The sequence below is a fragment of the Hippichthys cyanospilos genome, chromosome 5 (genome assembly GCF_059441005.1).
Source record: "Hippichthys cyanospilos isolate Australia breed blue-spotted pipefish chromosome 5, RoL_Hcya_1.0, whole genome shotgun sequence".
NCBI lineage: Eukaryota > Metazoa > Chordata > Actinopteri > Syngnathiformes > Syngnathidae > Hippichthys > Hippichthys cyanospilos.
In genome coordinates, this window is record NC_142373.1 from 3,011,809 (window position 1) to 3,031,020 (window position 19,212).

At 39.6% G+C, this 19,212-nt stretch overlaps 1 protein-coding gene across 2 annotated transcripts in view; it reads right to left on the bottom strand.

Annotated features, from left to right (window-relative positions):
- The window catches only part of LOC148423168 (ras-associated and pleckstrin homology domains-containing protein 1-like), a 78,046-nt gene extending 59,580 nt beyond the window's left edge, over positions 1-18,466 (bottom strand). For both annotated transcript variants that reach the window (XM_088416074.1, XM_088416073.1), the window contains exon 1: positions 18,306-18,466. The gene's annotated coding sequence lies outside the window, so the exon portion shown is untranslated. The remainder of the gene's footprint in view (positions 1-18,305) is intronic.
- Positions 18,467-19,212: the final 746 nt, after the last annotated feature.

Genomic DNA, 19,212 nt, shown 5'->3' on the forward strand with positions numbered 1-19,212 from the left:
AGGCAGCTGCCTCTAGTGTTAAGGCTTTGAAAACAACCATCTCGGATTCCATGTCTCTAACCTTCCCTCGGACCCTCAATGGAATTCCATCAGAAACAGTAGAGTAAAGGGTCTTCTATTCTACCCCCAGAAGTCAAAGGCCTCAGGAATTGGCTGCAAGACTTTGATCAGTTTCCAGGTCATCATTTGCTGACTCAGCAGAAATCAGTCACACTTCATTGAACTGTCACAACTAATTTTGTCAAAATGTCATCCGGACAAACTGAGTCGTAAAATTGCTTCTGACCTTTTCTTTCTTTTTTTTTTCCTTATACGAACGGAGGGGAGAAAATCTGTCAGATTAACCAGTCAGCAACATAGACTGCTATTACACAACACACAAGGACTGCCTAAAATCATTTTCAGCAGGTTTCCACAGATTTTTGACTGAATGATCAATGCTACATATAAGTCAACGACATATGTCAACTGATTGTGCTTCATGGTTTCTTTTAAGAGACTAGTTTCAGTCTTAGCCCTGTGATTGTGACACTTTCACAATGCCTTATTGAAAAAAAACATGAGTCACAGTTACAAGAAAGCATTTAGGAGTATTGGGTAATGCCTCAACAAATCTGCTTAAAGTCGCATATTTGCACTTATTTTGGGATGGTCAAATGACATTTATGACAAATTTCTGGATGTCTGCTTTCTTGTTACATTTCAACAGCATTTATACATTTAATATGGAGATGTTCTCAGGCTATTTAGAGAACTACTTGATTTGTTGAACTTTGTCGGAGTAATGTTTGTTTCATTATTTGAAGAATGCATTGTGAGGTCTCATCATTGACTGTCAACATCTTACATATATATATATATATATATATATATATATATATATATATATATTTTTTTTTTTTTTTTTTTTTTTTTCAAACTTTCATTTGGATGTGATTAGATATGTTTGCAGGCTAAATTACTTCTTTTAAATTTCAGGCACTTTGATGCACTTGGTCTGTTTTAGACTAACCTGTATAAACGCTAAATAGTAGGTAACAGTTGCTGAAAGTTGATTTATATTGCTTTTTTCATTTTGTTAATGTAAACAAGGATATTAGTTCAGGTATACTCATAAAATTTGTATTGATAATCTTATTAATAGTCGGCGCGACAAGTAGGGGGGGCGCAAAAGGTTTTCTCTTTCCTTTGCAAAAAAATAATTGAGAATGACTGACTAAAAGTGCACATAAAAGTGCACATATCTGAGATGTCTAGTTTTCCTTAAAATATATGTGTTTAAGTGGACATGGCTTTCATATCAAGGCAAAAGATCCACAGAGGAAGCAAAAATATTGAGGAAAAGTTTCATCTGCAAAACTAAAGTGACGCAACTGCAGAGAACTGACGACTTTCTGGATCTAAGGAGTCATTTGTCTGGGGGTGGGGATGTTCACTGACCAGCACATAAGTGGGAAATATGAGTTGCATTCAGCCTGGGGGATGCACACAGTGGATGAGTGTGTACGTGTTTGTGTGTGCGAGTGTTGCGTGTAACTGAGAAGCTTGAGCACAGAGGTGGTAGACACTGCCTCTCCAGGCAGCAGCTATACACACCTTATTTAAGCCAGCGAGGAGACAGTTTAGTCTGGAGGCAGCTGAAGACCACAGAAATGAAACCCAGGGCCTGCAGATGTCCTCTACCTTTTAAGAGCGCATACAAGTATCAATAAGTCAATGTATTGCAATACTTCCACTCGCTATTCAATATCATTTCAGCAATTCCCTACAACAATTCAAAATTTTTCATAATTGAACAATCAAGTGAGGGTCGAGTAAGGGACCTCTTTTATGTGTCTGGCTATGTACGTGTTGAAGAAACGCTTGGCCAAAACACAAAAAAGCTGTTTAATGCATTATATATATATATATATATATATATATATATATATATATATATATATATATATATATATATATATATATATATATATATATATATATATATATATATATATATATATAAAACTTTCCTGATTTACGTTTCATGATGTGACGTGGAATGCACACACACACACACACACACACTTACATACATATGCACAGTTCCATTCTGGGATGCATTTCCATCATGGTGGCCTTACATTTAACCCATGGTTCTTTATACTTTTTTGCCATGTTGGGCTGAAAGTATATATTTGACCCCGGACCGTATCAGGTTGGTTCACTCACCATAAAACATGAGACTATGTAATAATCGAACTATTCATTGTCTTCTGTATGACGGTCGTATTGGGCCTGGGGGCCACTGGTTGTCCCACCTTGCATGAGCTGAAAATGAAACATGTTCTTGCTCTTTTGTAGAGGCCATATGGAAAATCTTCACCCACAAAATGGTCCCATTAGGCTGCTCTGTTCCAGCTTCCAAGTGCATGAAAGTGGTTTGAGGGTGGATTTTTAGTGACACCCAAGCCGAATATTTCATCTCGCAGGATGATATTCCATTCGGGTCCACGTGAGCCACAAACTACATTTGGGACAGAGCCTACCCAGGACAGAAGACAAAAGTGGGAACAAATAGAGATGGAATTCATATTAAATGTGTTTATCTTTCTTGCTGTGTCCCCTAAGTATATTGCTACTGGATCTAGAACACAAATAGAGTGAGTTATGGAGATAATGATTTAATGAGAGTGCAGATGATGACATGGGATCTGACTCAGCTAAACACCGTCAGACTGGCTCTAGTTCCAACAAGTTCTAAATAATCACCTCACATTACTTTTCAGACAAACAATCTGAATTTAAGCTAATGTTAGCTAGACATCCAAAGCCACCGTGGATGCTACAGTGGCTTTCGATGGGACAAAATAGCTCTCTGTTCTGGCAAAAGTGAAACATGAATTTCAAGACTCAATCATCAATTGGCCTGTGAGATGAAAAGACAACAACAACAAATTGGGATTTTATTCTTGGGACATACCGCCCAGCCTAACTTTAAAATAAAAAGGCTGAAAAGAAAGCTTTATGTAAATGTGTGAGTGGCTGTTTTCAGTGGTGGGCAGCCACGACGTGAGCGACGACTGAGGTGAGTGGGGGGGTGAGGGGTGGCGATGGAAATTGTCGACGGGCAGGCTGTTGTCAACGATGACGGAAGGGGGGCAGGGCACTGTCGGATCAGTAAAAAAATATGTTGCCCACCTCTGGCTGTTTTATGCCTTTTACAAAGTGCAAATTATAGTTTGATTCGTTTTAAGTAAACTGGCACTGAACAAGCTATTGCACGCATGTTAAACTCAGCTTTATCAGGGGTCACATTATGGTCACAGATTCTGTCAAAGGCCTGGTATGACAGTGAAGTCAAATCAATTTTAAGTGTGTTCATCACACATTTACCAAGTTTTGAAATCAGAGGCTGGCAAAAACTCTTCAAAAGAGAGATTAGGAATACAAAAAAAGGTTGTTCCCCCCACAATATTTTTAAAAGTTGAAGACAACTTGCAACTTTGGCATTTTAGCCAGAAACTCGAAGTCAAATCAGCACTCTACGGGCCACATAAAATAATGTAGTGGGCCGGATTGGGCCCCAGAGCCTTCAATTTGACACATGTGAGCTAAAGCTTCACTCTTTTAAGGAAGCAAAGTATCTGTCTCTTTCACTGAATTAAATTGTCTTTTTGAATTGTGCCATTTGAAGACTGTCCAGCTAACTTTGTTTAGCAATTTAACTTAGCATAGCATGAATTACCACAAAACACATGCTCAATATTGCATGTCTATGTAACATTAACATGATTCTGATGAATGATTATTGGATAGGTTTAACACAGCAGTCATTCCAGCACTTTGTGGCCTGTGTATACGAAAGCAAGGTGGTGCTCTAGCCACATAAGAACTTCCTATGACTTAGTGAGACACTACCGACACACACTTTCCGTCTCCTCTAGCATCAAGAGCTCACCACGGTTTGTTTTGGAGCTAGTTCACGTGCACAGGCATGTGTTGCGGAACCCGAAAGGTATACGGCCAGAGAACACATCCACTGTTCCACTCACGCACATGCTAAAACAACACCTCAGGCCTTCTGTTCTGGCTCAGCAACTTTTATATATCGTTTAAACACTCAAAAGGCAAACTATGAGGCTAGGATTAAAATATTTCTTTGGAGAGACACGTGGACCTGCAGATGCTCTTCTTGGCTCATCTCAAGTTTTGGAAGGCGCATAAGGTTGGACAGCTTTAATACTGACAGCGTTTAACGAATAAATACGCTGACAAAGGCAATGTTCAAACCGAACAATGCAACTTGTTGCCGACTAGTGATGTTGCAAACCGGCTATCTGCATTTGCTCAACAAATGTTTTAGAAATCTTGAATTGTAGCTGTGGATACTGGAAAGGTAGAGTGCTAATGTATGTGCACATATGCTAGGCTACTTTTTAGCTTATGGATGACCAGAAGCCAAAGGTTTAAAATCCTTCAGTCTGGATTTAATGGAGTAAAATGACTTACAGGTAAACAGCATAAAGTAGGACTGCGCAATAAATCAAATTCATTTGATTAGTTCATGACTTTAAATGAGTGTGTTAAATCGAGAGCTTGAGGTTTTGCAGGACAGGTTTACAATAGTTACTGACTTAACTCTTTCAGTGCCAAGCGTTATCGGAAAAGGAAACCTCTAGACTAGAGGGCCAGTATATTTACATTCATCTTTCAAGGCCCACAGAATATTGTGTGGCTATGTCTATTTAAATATGGGTAGTAACATATGAAAGGTTGATTACCATTCCTTACTTTGAACTGCATGTAGGTAATGCCTATATTATATGTGTGGAAACACTGCTATGCAATGGTCACAATTATCACTACAGTGCTCAATCAGCTTATATTGGGTAAGCAATAGTCAAGGGTGTCTGCTACCCTCCATAAAAAAACGTATTTGACGAGAATTTTATTATTGTTATTATAAAAGATGTGAATTCTCGTCCATGGCACTGAAAGAGTTAATTGTGGCATGTAAGCAAGAAATTCACAAGCACTGAACAGCTTTTTTGGGCTCAACTATTACTATGTTTTCATTAAAACTGATTTAAAATCAGTGCACACTATTGTTGTCTGAATATTGAATAATATTCCACTGAATGTTTTTGAATAAATCAAGCTTAAATAAAAGTTTGTATATTGTATCGTAATTTATGTATAATTAATTAAAATGGATTACATTTCTTGTAATCAGGCAGAATGATATGAAAGTGAAAAATCCATCCATCCATCCATCTGTGCTCGCATTTGCCTGCTTCACTGCATCCAAGATGTAATTTTTGCCAGGGATTTTGCCACATTATATTGATTCTCATTAACTATGATTTAAATCGATTTAAAACGTCAAAATATCAATATTGAAAAAACAAAAAACAAAAACGGATACATTTTTTTTTGGCTGTCCGCTTCTGTACTACATCAGAGGCGCTTTGTGGAATAAGTAGTCATGCAGCGCGTTCACACAGCCCAAAAGTCATGCATGGTCGCACTACACACAATAATAAACAACGAGGGAAATTCAAACGCCTAATTGAAAGCAGTCTTGTCACATTCTGTAAACTTGTGTGACGCACGAATGTGAGTGCAACGTTTCGTAATAATAAATTATAACTAATATAAGATCCACAACAACAGGGATAGCGGCCAATCCCCCACAATCTACATACATTATACAGTGGACCCCGTATAACGGAGTCCCGAGATTACGTTTTTTTCACGTTATGGAGTGGAATACGAAGTTTTTTCATTCTCTTGTAACAGCATTTTACCCTAGAGTCTTGATCTTGTGTGAGTGCTTATGGTATCATATTTATTGTGCATTTTAGTGCTTAATTCAAACTTTAATTGGTTAGCTATGGGTCCCAAGGTTGCTAGGGATGTTAAAGGGAGAAGTAAGACAATGATTACGATAGAAAAGAATCTGGAAATAATCAAGAAATACGAAGAAGGCACGCGCATTGTTACCCTTGCTAGGAAAAATTGCCGCTCAAGTCACGTCACTCCAAAGGTCAATACAATTTCATTTTTCTTATATATTTTTTTATTTCTGATGTTTTTAATGACATATACATGTATATGTAATATAAGTGGTATTTACTATGCTATTTTGTTACTAATTTTTAATATGTATATACAATTTTGTTGTTTTTACATGGGGTTTTGAACACATTAGCTAATTACCATAAGTTTCTATTGCCCGCCAGACGACGATTTCGCCTTACGATCCCAACTCCGGAACGGATTCATATCAGATGGCTGGGATCCACTGTATATGTATATACTGTACATTGTACTTTTCTCTCTCGCATGTGCAGGTGAATTAAATAAGCTAACCAGGAACAAATATTCGTAGAGAACAGAAAACAAACGGTCCATAACACAACACAAAACTTCAGCATGTCAACAAAATAAAAGAGAACAAAATAAAATACACAACAAGGTATGCAAACTCCAAATTAATTACCACACACATACATTCAAAATAAATATGTTACAATTGTGGCTGATATTGCTCCCGATATGCTCATATATGAGAAAAACTGGCACGTTTCATGTTTTGCACACAAAATTTAGTTGCTTACTTGAAAAAGTTTATTTTCATATCTCTTTTGTCATAAATGTACCGAGAAAAATTCATATTTTTAATTTGGGCAAACAGTTATTCACATAAAATATTGGTTCTGCAATTTCCTTTTAAATGACAATGTATCTTATGCTAACTTTTAAAATATTTGTTTCACTTTATTTTATATTATAAAAGCAATACAATTTATAGCTAGATTCAAAGAGAGGAGGAGGTGTGTTCTCAGAAAATTAAAAAAAAAAAACAACAACACTGTTTCCCTTTGTTATACTGTCTTGTAAAGCAGACTCAAGTTGTTAGATGATTCTTACCAAATCGATAGATTGAAGCAGAAATCATTTTTGATTTAACTGAATCGAATCATTTTGAATCGAAAATCATTTTGAATAGAAAAATGATTATGAATTGAATTGGGGACCCCAAAATCTGAATCGAATTGTGAGAGTCAAAGATTTCCACCCCTAGTTGTTTTTTACATCAAAATATTAAACATCATCCAGTTACTCTTTTTTTCAGCAAAACTCTCGACCACTTAGGAACATTCTTTACAAGTTTGTCCGCCATATTTGTTTTGATCTTGCAGGTCACGTCTCATTCTCGTGCAATCTTTAGGCCCAAAACAACATCAAATCTGCATTTTTTTTGTATCAGTGACAAGTCAAGTATTACACAATCAGGTAACAATGAACCAGAAAGTAAAAAGTGAAAACGAAACACTTTGGAAGATAGAGAAGAGGAAAAAAACAGACATGTTGAAGCTAAATAAATGAACACAAGTAAAAAATTATCTTTTCTACCAAAAGTTATATCAGTGGTTGCGATATGAAGAAGATAATGCTGCATGTAAGTTCATTCTATTATTTTAATAAATTTAATTAAAATACTATATATTTTATTACCGTAGACTTACTTTTTCCTTTTTATTGCACAATTTTTGGCACTCCAAACATTTCTGTTGGACAAATAGCTTTTTAGTAATGCGAGTCCCAGGGACCCAACAGGTAAAATGAGCACTGATCGATCAATGCATCCATCTATCGATCTATCCATCCATGAGTGCTGTCACTTAAACATCTAATTTCTAAACATTTTGTAAAGCTAACACTTTCAATTTTTTCACTGAACAATTGAAGTTAGCTTTTTAAGGACATGTTGGTGGGACAAAACGTGTAAAAACAGTTTGTGGAAAATGACTTCTGAGTGGTGGGTTAGCTCACCAACAATGTTGACAATAACTTTGGCAGCTAACACTGGTGATCCGGATCAATTGGCTTTGAAAGATAAAAACAATTTTGATTGGATCTTAAATACTTAAGAAAGATGTAAATTATGTTTAAGTTCTTTTAAACAGGCTCCAGTGGGTATAATCTGAAAGCGGCCTGATTCCCAGCTGTACAACCTGCCCCTGGTTCTCCATACGGGCCGAAAGTCATCTACTCCGACAAAAAGAGAGTGAGAGAGAGAGGGAGGAAGACAGAGAGAGGGGTAGGCTTGGCTACAGCAGAGAGGAAAAACACAGTGAGGAAAAAATAAAAAAAAGAGAAGAAATGAGACCCAATTTTCCAAAGAGTGGAAGCAGCCAGAACGTTGTTCCATCTGTCTGGAATTAGATTCAGTCTTGAAATGTCCACCAAACCCCTCAGCATGTCTTTACCCACCATCAACACAAGATGCAACAAGGTCAACACCGATGGCAACCTTTGAGATGGAGGCCCAGCGGTGGAATATAAACAACGGTATGGCAGGATGAGTGGAATTTCTTTAAGACTGACAACAAAATAATACTCCTCATCTCTGGCCCCTGAAAGAATACAATTTGATCGTGCATGGTATAGAATCTCACAAACATAAATAGCTTCATATTTGACTTTTAAAATGATGGTGCAAACAACATAAGAAGCAAAGTAACTGCTTGGTTTGGTGACAAGAGGAAAGAAAAAAAAAGGACCTCATCTGGATACTCAATCAATGTGGTTCTTGTGTGTCATGCGCATACACACAAATAAAGGCTAAGTCGTTTCAACAATAAGCAACAAAAATTAATGCTGCATATGCAAGTACACACACACATGCACACAATTCTTTTGAAGTGCAAGGAACAATTACACAAGTTCTAAAAGGCACAAACTGCAGCTGTTATGGCAAGCATGTGTAAAGCAGAAAAAAAGCATGACCTTGCATGTGTACAATAACAACACACTATCCCGTCTTCTTGTGTGCTGTTGAGGCTCTAAGCCTGCATTTCACTACCACACTGAATTTCATCTTAAAAGAAGCCATAAGAAACTATAGATGTGTAATGATTATTCTAGTTGGAGCTGGTTAGTTCATTCACTGCTAGCCCACTGGAAATGGATCTGTGACATCTATTGCTGTCTACAGTCATCAATGCCTGTGAAAAAGCTTGGATTATTTGGTCCTTACGAGCCATACTGGTCATACGTGTAATGAATACAGTAAAAAGTAAAATGTGATGCTGCTTGTAATGAGCATAAATAAACACACATATATATATATATATATATATATATATATATATATATATATATATATATATATATATATATATATATATATATATATATATATTTATATATATGTACACACATACATACATGCATCCGTTATCCTCCGGTTATCCGGGGTCGGGTTGCAGGGGCAGCAGCCTCAGTAAGGAAGTCAAGACTTAGTGTCTCCAGCGTGTCCTGGGTCGTCCCGGGGCCTCATCCTAGTGGGATATGCCTGGAAGACCTCACCAGGGAGGCTTCTGGGAGACATTCTAACCAGATGCCCGAACTACCTCCACTGGCTCCTCTCAATGCGGAGGAGCAGAGGCTCAACACTGAGTCCCTCCCGGATGACCGGCTGTCGATCTCCCGTTCCATCCTACCCTCACTTGTGAACAAGATCCCAAGATACTTGAACTCCTCCACTTGGTGCAGGACCTCATCCCCGACCAGGAAAGGGCACTCCACTCCAGCCTTGGCAGACTCCAACCGCCACCGGAAATGGGTTCGACTTACTGCCGGCAATGCGGACCAAACACTGACATCGCTGGTACAGGGACCAAACAGCCCGTATCAAGGCGTTCAGTACCCCTTACTCTCGAAGCAACCCCCACAAAACTCCCCGAGGGACACGGTCGAACGCCTTCCTCAAGTCCACAAAACACATGTACTGTAGAATGGATGGGTGAATTCCCATGTACCCTAGAGGATCCTGCCGAGGGTGTAGCGCTGGTCCACTGTTCCATGGCCAGGACAAAAACCACAGTGCTCCCCCTGAATCTGAGGTTCGACTTTCTAACGGACCCTCCTCTCCAGCACCCCTGAGTAGACCTTACCATGGAGGCTCAGGAGTGTGATGCTTCTGTAGTTGGAACACACCCTCCGGTACCCCTTCTCAAAGAGGGGAACCACCATCGCAGTCTGGGAATCCAGAGGTGCTGTCCCCGATGTCCACGCAATGTTGCAGAGGCCTGTCAGCAAGGACAGCTCTAAAACATCCAGAACCTTTAGAAACTCCGGGCAGATCTCATCCACCCCCGGGGCTTTTCCACCAAGGAGTTTTTTTTTACCACCTCGGTTACTTCAGCCCCAGAAATGGGAGAGCCCACCTCAGAACCCCCCGACTCTGCTTCTTCAGAGGAAGATGTGTTGGTGGAATTGAGGAGGTGTTCGAAGAATTCTGTCCACCGGTTCACGGCGTCCCGAGTTGAGGTCAGCAGTGCCCCATCCCCACTGTAAACAGTGGTGACAGTGCACTGCTTTCCCGCCCTGAGACACCAGGTGGTGGATCCGAACTTCTTCAAAGCCGTCGGGAAGTCGTTTTCCATAGCCTCACCGAACTCTACCAACACCTGAGTTTTTGCTTCGGCGACCGGCGAAGACGCACACCATTTAGCCAGTCCTGTCAGCTGCCTTTAGAGTCCCACAGGCCAAATAGGCCTGATAGGCAGTTGGCAAGTTTAGCTTGAATACTGTGATTATTTTATATCATGTGTCAGGTTCTGGTCATGAGGGTCGGAGTGCTTCATGTTTTCCAGGAAAAAAAAAAACTGAATGCAATAATTTTCAAATGACCTTTAACGATTCAACTTATGTCAAAAATGACATAATCATAAAGGATATTACTGCATGGGCTCAGCGACACAGTCACTAAACACTTTGTTGCTACAACCACAAGTATAAGTTACGACTACATCATGCAAAGTGAAAGCAATACATCGACAACAGCCAGAAACGCCGGCCCCTTCTCTGGGCCCGAACTCATTTGATATGGACAGATGCAAAGGGGAAAAGTGTGCTATGGTCCGATGGCAACATCAGTGCTAAAAGGTACATTGAGGTTTTGGAGCAACACATCCTGCCATCCAAGCAACATTTTTCTCAGAGACGTCCTTGTTTTGTGCATATGTTACAACAGTCAGGCTTTATAGTAAAAGAGCGAAGGTACTCGAATGTGATGCCTGCAGTCCAGACCTCTCTTTCATTCAGAGTGTGTGTCGTATTATGAAGCGCAAAATCCAACAACAGAGATCCCAGACTCTTGAACAACTGAAATGGTACAACAAGTAGGAATGGGAAAGAATTCCACCTACAAAGCGTTAACGTTTGGTGTCCTCATTTGCCAAACGCTTATTGAGTGTTGTCAGACGGAAAGGTGATGTAACATAGTGGTGAACATGGCCATGTCCCAAACTCACCTGTTGCAATAATCAACTTCATAACAATTGAATACTTGCAAAAACAATAAGATTTAACAGTTTAAACAGTATTTTGTCTTTGTGTTGTATCCAATTGAATATAGGTTGAAGAATTTTTGCAAATCGTTTTTTTTGTTTTTATTAACAGTTTACTCAATGTCCCAACTTCATTGGAATTGGGTATAGAGCGTATACTTTAAATAATTTCATTCTTTGCTCATTATTTTAATGCAAGTCAAATCTCTACCGAGCAGAATTTCACCTTAAGCTAGTCAGCTAATTTTATGCAACAGGCACAGTTGTATCAGACAAAAATTCTTGCCATTCTTCTGTTTTCATGTTTTTTTTTACAACTTGGGTTGATTTGTTTTGTGTACTCTTTGTTCAAAAAAGACATGGGGAAAAATCTGTGCTACCTTATATCACATTGCCTTTATATAAAATTGAAAATCAAGTTTTCTTAACATCATGTGTCAAAAGGAAAACCCCTGAAAATGGAAAATAAGCCTTTGAATGTATCTCTCCATACTTGATATCTGCTCTTCCTTCACACCCTCTAGTTCAGCCTCACCCCTGGGAAGAACAGGAATTTCCTGAGAAGAGGAGGAACAACTTTTCCACATGGGAGACATACGGATACAAAGAGAGAAAGAGAAAGTGATAGGTATAAAAACGTCAGACGGTGACCTGCTTTGACCTATTACGACCACCGGAGGAGCCGCGGAACCAGCGTGAACCGTTAACCATACGTAAATGAGTTGCTGTCACAGGAAGTGCCACATCGGCCATGGGTTTGTGAGAGCAGATGTTTGATTCCCAAAGCTGGCGTCAAACTGCCTTGGAGGTCAACCACTGTGCTTGCAGGAGTGGAAAAGTCAAAATAATCAAAGATGCAACCAAGTATGCACCTTCATTAAGTCTATTATATGTAAAGTGCATTTTTGCCAACAATGTCCGAGAGCAATTATTTATACAAATGCATGGAGGACGCCTGTATTTGGACCCACTCAGCTTTTTAAAATTCTAAAACAATATTTAAAGAACGCAGAATATGCAACATAGCTCCACAGCACAAGAACATGGATCCACACAACATTGTGGAGCATTCTGCGGTGATTCTCAATTGTATGTTGAGAATTATTATAAAATAATAAGATTATTATCTATACAAATTGCATACCCCACCCCATCTATGAAAGAGTACACTTAAAACTGTATCCTTTTTAAAATTCACAGAAGTAAAAAAGCAACATAAATAAACTTTAACAAATGTTACTACTTTTTACAATGTTTAGACAGGTTATACGTTTGTCTCAAACAGAAAAAAAAACAAGAGGTGCGTCAAAGTGCCTAAAAAAAAAAGGCCAATTTTTATTTAATTGCCAAAAACGAAGCCTTTTCCCTGGGGTCATCCGCCTGGCATCGCCTCGAGTCCCACCCAAGAGGGGCCAAACCCTTCTATTTGAGAAGGACTGGTTTACTGGATAAATGATCGGCAGCCATTTGACTGGCAACCAGTTTAGGGTGTACCACATCTACTGCCCAAAGACATCTGAATGGGATGCAGCGCGCCTGCGACCCTCATGAGGATAAGCTATTAAGATAATGGATGAATAGAATGTTAGACCACAAACATTAGGAGCTTGCAGGGTCATCAGCATACCTTAAAAAGTTAAATGAAAATGTAAACAATAGTGTTAATTTTTTTTTTACCCTAAATCAAGTTGGTCAAAATGTCAAAATAGCAAACCTTAACCGCCCCCGCCAAAGAAAAAAAAATCATCTTTGTTTTTCAAACAAACAAAAAGATGCAGAGTGTTCCAAAGCACCAGCAGAATTTTGATAATTTAAATAGTTCCCTAATGTTACGACAGTTTTAACCCCCTTTTCGATGTATTTGATGTTTAAGATCAAAGGAAAAGCATACAAAAAACACAAAGAGGCTCAAATATTGCATTGATTGTCAAAACATGACCTCTTATAATACACCATGCTGCCATTCCTTCTAATTGCTCGCAGGAAGGAGGAGATATTAAAAACTTGATGTTTTATCATGCATTTCCCCCGATTTTTGTATGAATCCTTTCAACGGCAACTTGCAACCAGGGTGCAATATCAATTATTGCGTTGGCCACCTCAAAACCATACTACTATGTGGACTTCCATAATGCTATATATATATATATATATATATATATATATATATATATATATTTGTATGGATAGAGCTGATGCCACTGAATTGAGGGGTTGAAAGCAAATATATATTTATATTTGACGATGTTATGACTCTTTCAATAAGGTCCGGCTAGTGAAAAATCCCCAGACACCCAGGGGTAAAGAGATGTATTACCAACCAACAGAAATTTCTAAAAAACAATGTTATTCTTCAAACTGCCAAATAAAGTTGACTATAATCAGTCGGACTGTCAGGTTATTCCTAAAAGTGAGTAGACATTTCCTATAATAGGAAATGATTTTTAAATTCTAATCTAATGTGAAGGAATGATTTCCCCATGCTCTAAAGTAGGGATGGGTGAGTATCGATACGAAAAAACACTATCGGGCTGATGCGTCGCCTTATTTCATGGTATCAGTAAGACGTGTCCTGCTGCAATATTTATAAATAGAACAAAAATATATATAAATAAACAGTATGGGATTACTGTATATCAATGTTCATCCAAAATTTCTGACATGACCAATCACAAACAAGCATTTCATTCCAGTGCCCGCGCTTGCTCTTCTATCAATTACTGTAAATGGGTCATGTTTTTTCACAACTGTGTTTGCTGCTGACTATTTTTTTTTAATATTATCACTTGAACATCTCTTCTGACATTTCAAACCAAACAAATAAATAAAAGCATGTATAATTCCCGCTTATATCGCATTGTATCTGGAAACCCCCAAAATCAAAGTGAGGGGGCAGGCGATACTAGCATCTAAGGTCTTTTGAAGCAGTATTGCAATCACAAATTAGAAGATTGGAAGAAGAAGAATCAAAGATTGGAAAATGCTATATTGGAATGAGTATATGTTTTTTTTCATAAATTTGTCTGTTTTGGGGGGGTGCATGTTGTATATCAATAGTATAGATACTTGGTATTGGTACCATTGACTAGTTACAGTATGAGTTGAGTATTTACACTTGTATAGGTCTGAAAAAAGTGTCATCAAACATCTCAACCAGTAAATGGACCATTCCCGAAATATTTTCATTTCTGCATGAGCAAAGCAACAATCCCCCGCCAGTCCAGTGACCTTGCTGCTTAATTGTCATTTAACACAGCTTTGCAATGCCGGTCGCCTCGAGAGGAGCAGGCTCGCCAGGGCAGGCAGAATCGTCGAGCAGACTTGGAACTAAAAAAGTAGGGCAGCGGGGATTTTTATACTCCAGTTGTCTCTTAACACTACTGGGGCTGGGTTATGCCCCACTTTACAGCAGCACGGGGATTCCTGTCTGCCCGAATTATTACACATCACCTCCGATGGACCGAGTTGGAGAAATGTTGGCCCAGTGTGAAATACTGGATTGATATTTTCAACCTCCCTTTTTAACCAAAACTACACTTTTATTTTTTTTTTAAACAGTACAAAGACTTTCTTGAAATGTCAAGTGTTTTCATTCCTTTCATGGGACACTGGACTGGTCTGTGCTTTTAACCATCAGAAGGAGCCTTCTCTTACTCCATAATGCATACAAACTGTGGCTTGCTTCATAATGTGGAACTGCCTCAAGTAATTTTCCTTCAGTAAGTCACTTGGTAAACTTAAAAAAAAAGAAAGAAAAACAAAGTCAAACCTGTCTGAAAAAAAATGTACAGCATCAGTCAAAGATTTGGGAACACCTTCAAATTTAAATGGTCTCAAACACATTCAGAAATCAAAGAAATTCAAGATATGGAATGAAAGTCATTCCGGGTCATAAAGCATCATTCCACATAATCGACAGCCCCGATGCCGCAGTGGCACGCAACCACACACAAAATGGCCCGTCAACTGATTTTTGAATATTAGCTATATACTTCCTCTACCATGTCAGTTTGAAGCATTGCTAAAAGGGCCTATATCATGATATTTTAAACTGTCCACAGGGAAATATATGTACAGTGGACCCCCGTGTTACAACGTCCCTGGCTTATGTTTTGTTCATGTTGCGATGTGGAATTCTGAGTTTTTTCCTCCCCTCTTTATGGTATTTTACCGGCTTTGCGACAAAAACAACTGTCATGACCCTAGGGGATTGACTGTATTTGTGTTGTTTTGCCTCCATCTCCTGGCGTTTTTAAGTAATTGTACTCATTTACTATTGCCGTCAAACTGCTTCCATGCAACGCGTTACTACAATGTTGGTCTGCTATTGGTCGACGTCTCCTCATAGAGATGCTGGTCTGCTATTGGTCGGCCTCACTCATTTCAAAATGGCAGAACGGTAAAGCTTTGTTCGATTCTGATTGATTACAAAACCGTATTTATAGTGCATTTTACTGCTTAATTCAAACTTGGATGGGTTACCCCTGGGTCCCAAGATTGTTAGTAATGTTAAAGAGAGAAGTAAGAAAATGATTTATATGGAAACAAAGTTGGAGATAATCAAGAAATACAAAGCTAGCCTAGCTTAGGCTACCCTTACTAGGGAATATGGGCATAACAAGCGCCAAAGGTAAATAAATCCTTTCTATATGTTTCATTTATGATGTTTTCGGATTGTATACATGTATGTTCTATATACGTAGCACTTACTGTACTATTTTGGTACCAATTTTTAATATGTATGTACAATTTTGATGTATTTACATGGGGTTCTAAACGCATTAGCTATTTAACATAGGTTTGGATTACCCGCCATACAGCAAATTCGCCTTACGAGCCCAACTGCGAAACGGATTCATCTTGTAACCTGAGGGCCCACTGTATATAAATTACATTTGGCACATTGGTGATTGAATCCATCCATCCATTTTCTATAGCCGCTTATCCTCACAAGGGTCGCAGGCTTGTTGGTGCCTATCCCAGTGGTGTTTGGGCAGTAGGCGGGAGTCACCCTAAAGTGGTTGCCAGCCATTTGCAGAGCACACAGGGACTAAGAACCATTCATGTACCCAATCACACCTAAGGACAATTTTGAGTGTCCAGTACAACTTCAATGCAAGTTTTTGGAATGTGGGAGGAATCCGGAGAGCCCACACAGGCACAGGGAGAACATGCAAACTCAACACAGGGAGGCTGGAGCGAGCGGAAAACGAGCTTGGAACTGAACTGTGAGGCAGATGTGCTTACCAACCTTCCACCGTACCGCCCAGATGATTTAATATACAGTATTCTTAAATATGAGATTTTTGCGAACAATATATTTCTAACCATGAAGCAAAATGTTTTGCTGTGTGACTGCATTGCTGCTTGCATAACATCGTTTACGAAACATTCATCCATCCATTCAAATTTGTGGTTCAAACCAAGGATGAACCAAGGAAAAAGTGTTTTGTGTATACAACAATTATTGTGAAACAAATTTAGCATTGTTTTCTAAGCATTTGTGTTGATAAAACTAATAAAGTTCAAATACTTTTGTCACAAAAAGGTATAGGATTGATAAGCTGTGACTTCACTTCGCCGTATGCCATTTCGGTCGTTTTTTTTTTTTTTGAATGTAATTCTGAAATGACAACAACCAAGGAATGAGGGAGATCCTTATTGGCGGTTTGAATGTGTCAAAAGATGCAATATATGTGGATGCAGCAGAATGAACATGCAAAAGTCTTGTATTACGCATGATAAGGTCATTTTGTACCTTAACAACAACAACAACAAAGTCATCGGAGCCGAAATTTATACAACCAAACAATTTACGAGTGTTACGCTGCTATTTATGTTATTGTGTTGGTTGTCAGCTGACCTGGATTAATTTAGCCATTTTCAGTTTGCAGCTAAAAGAGATAGGTGCCAAGGTACTAACGTGCACGCTAGGAAAGTTTTATGTCATGAAGTTGTATTTTTTACATTTTTTTAAGATGGGTGGGGCTTGGGGCTCGGAAGCAACCGTTACATATTTGGTCCAGATCCAGGAAATTCCTTTCACTCTTTATCAAATGCATGATAAGGCCTTTTCCCAACACTTCCTCTTCATCCTTAATTTCTTCATAAGCAAAGAATGAACCTTCACGACAAAATTCAAACGTATGAGTGTTTTGATTAAGGCACAGGATTGCAGGACTTTGACCTGCTCTGCGATCTACAGGTCTCCTACAGGTGTCCCCCTTACCCGTTTAAGTCCAAATGCCACTGACTGCTAATGCTGACGTCACACTGAGAGTCTGCATCTATAATAAATCGCAAGACAGTTCACATGTGTAAACCATTTCAATGACAACTGGGTCCAAGGGGGTTTCGAGGGAGGACGGGGAGGCACGCCCATATGTGCGTCATACCACACGCGTGCCACGCCTTGCTCGTGTCCGCCCCTGAACGCCCGAGTGGCCTTATGGGCTGAGATAGCAGAGCCAACACAGGCCGGTGGGAGAGGCGCTGTCAGCCGGTTGCGGCTTCCCGGCGAGCCTGCGCATCCGAAGCTGCTGTTTTGTGTGCGCTTATTTGTGTGCCGCAAGGCCTTGCGGCGTTATCGGCAACGGTGCCTGGTGCAACAGCGTGCCTGGGCAGGGAGCTACGTGTATGCAACGTTGAAATAATTGGGAATGAAAGAGGCACTCCATCTATCACCTCCATCCCCTGCATCACGCTTCCCCATTTTTACATGCATAATGTGGGCAAGGCGGACGCGGTGCGGGTATCACATGCAGCCACTAATAGGATTAATTAGCCTTTTTTTTTTGTTAAACAACAGATGTTATTTAAAGGAACAGCCTCAATTTTGGCGCATCGCGAAAACCGACTGAGTCGTTGCGGGGAGTTTAACTGGTTAAAAAAAAGAGGAGAGAACAACGAAGCAATCCCTGACACAGATGCGGTAAGGTGAGAGAGGATTCGGCTACTTACCGAGCAGATCTGAACCCACAATTAGGGCGCCAAGGCTTGCAGTCAGAACAGGAGACGAGCGGTGGGAATTCCCGCAGGACAAGGGCCGAGGCTTAGCCCGTTTAGTTCCCGGTTTTTGCGGACTCCTCCTCCCCCAAACAGAGCCCGCTTTCCCCCTTAACCGATTGCCACACTGACTAGGCTGACTGTAGCCCTAAACGCCGCTTGCGCTGCAAGCAAGCTAGCGGTTAAACTCGGTGAGCGACTTCTGGATGAGGTTTTCAGAGTAAAAGTAAAGGATGGAAGCGCAGCAGAATTCAAGGGTTTCTGAAGGCCCATATCTGACTAGATTTGACTGGGTAACCCCACAAATGCCCCCAGTTTAAACCTTTTTCCATAAAGATGATTCACGTCACTCTTTCAATTAGCGATGTAGTGTAATTCCATCTACTACTTCATTGCTCGCCCGAGACCATTTTTATGTCAACCAAGGAATTATTTTGAAATCCCCCATTTCCGATGTTGCAGCCGCGGCTTTCACCCATTCACGTCCAGACAACAGATCCAGGGAAAAAAAAAATCAACGGGAACGTGTATGCAGTCTACTGTTCCGCTTGTCTCTTGTCCTGTTGTCCACCGCAATCAGCCCTGATCATGTAATTCTATTCTATTCTATTCTATTCTATTCTATTCTATTCTATTCTATTCTATTCTATTCTGTTCTATTCTCACTTTAACGGTTTTCCAACACCGATTCCAAATTTCCACGATGGCTCCAGTAAATGTCCAATACCGTTTCCTGACGTTTGAATGTCCTTTTCATATTAAAGCCTGACCTCTAGTGGTGTTTTGTGGTAAACACAGTTGCAGAACAGCTGCTTTTGTACTGTGGCCAGTGGATGGACTGTACCCAGAGCCGAATCTAGAA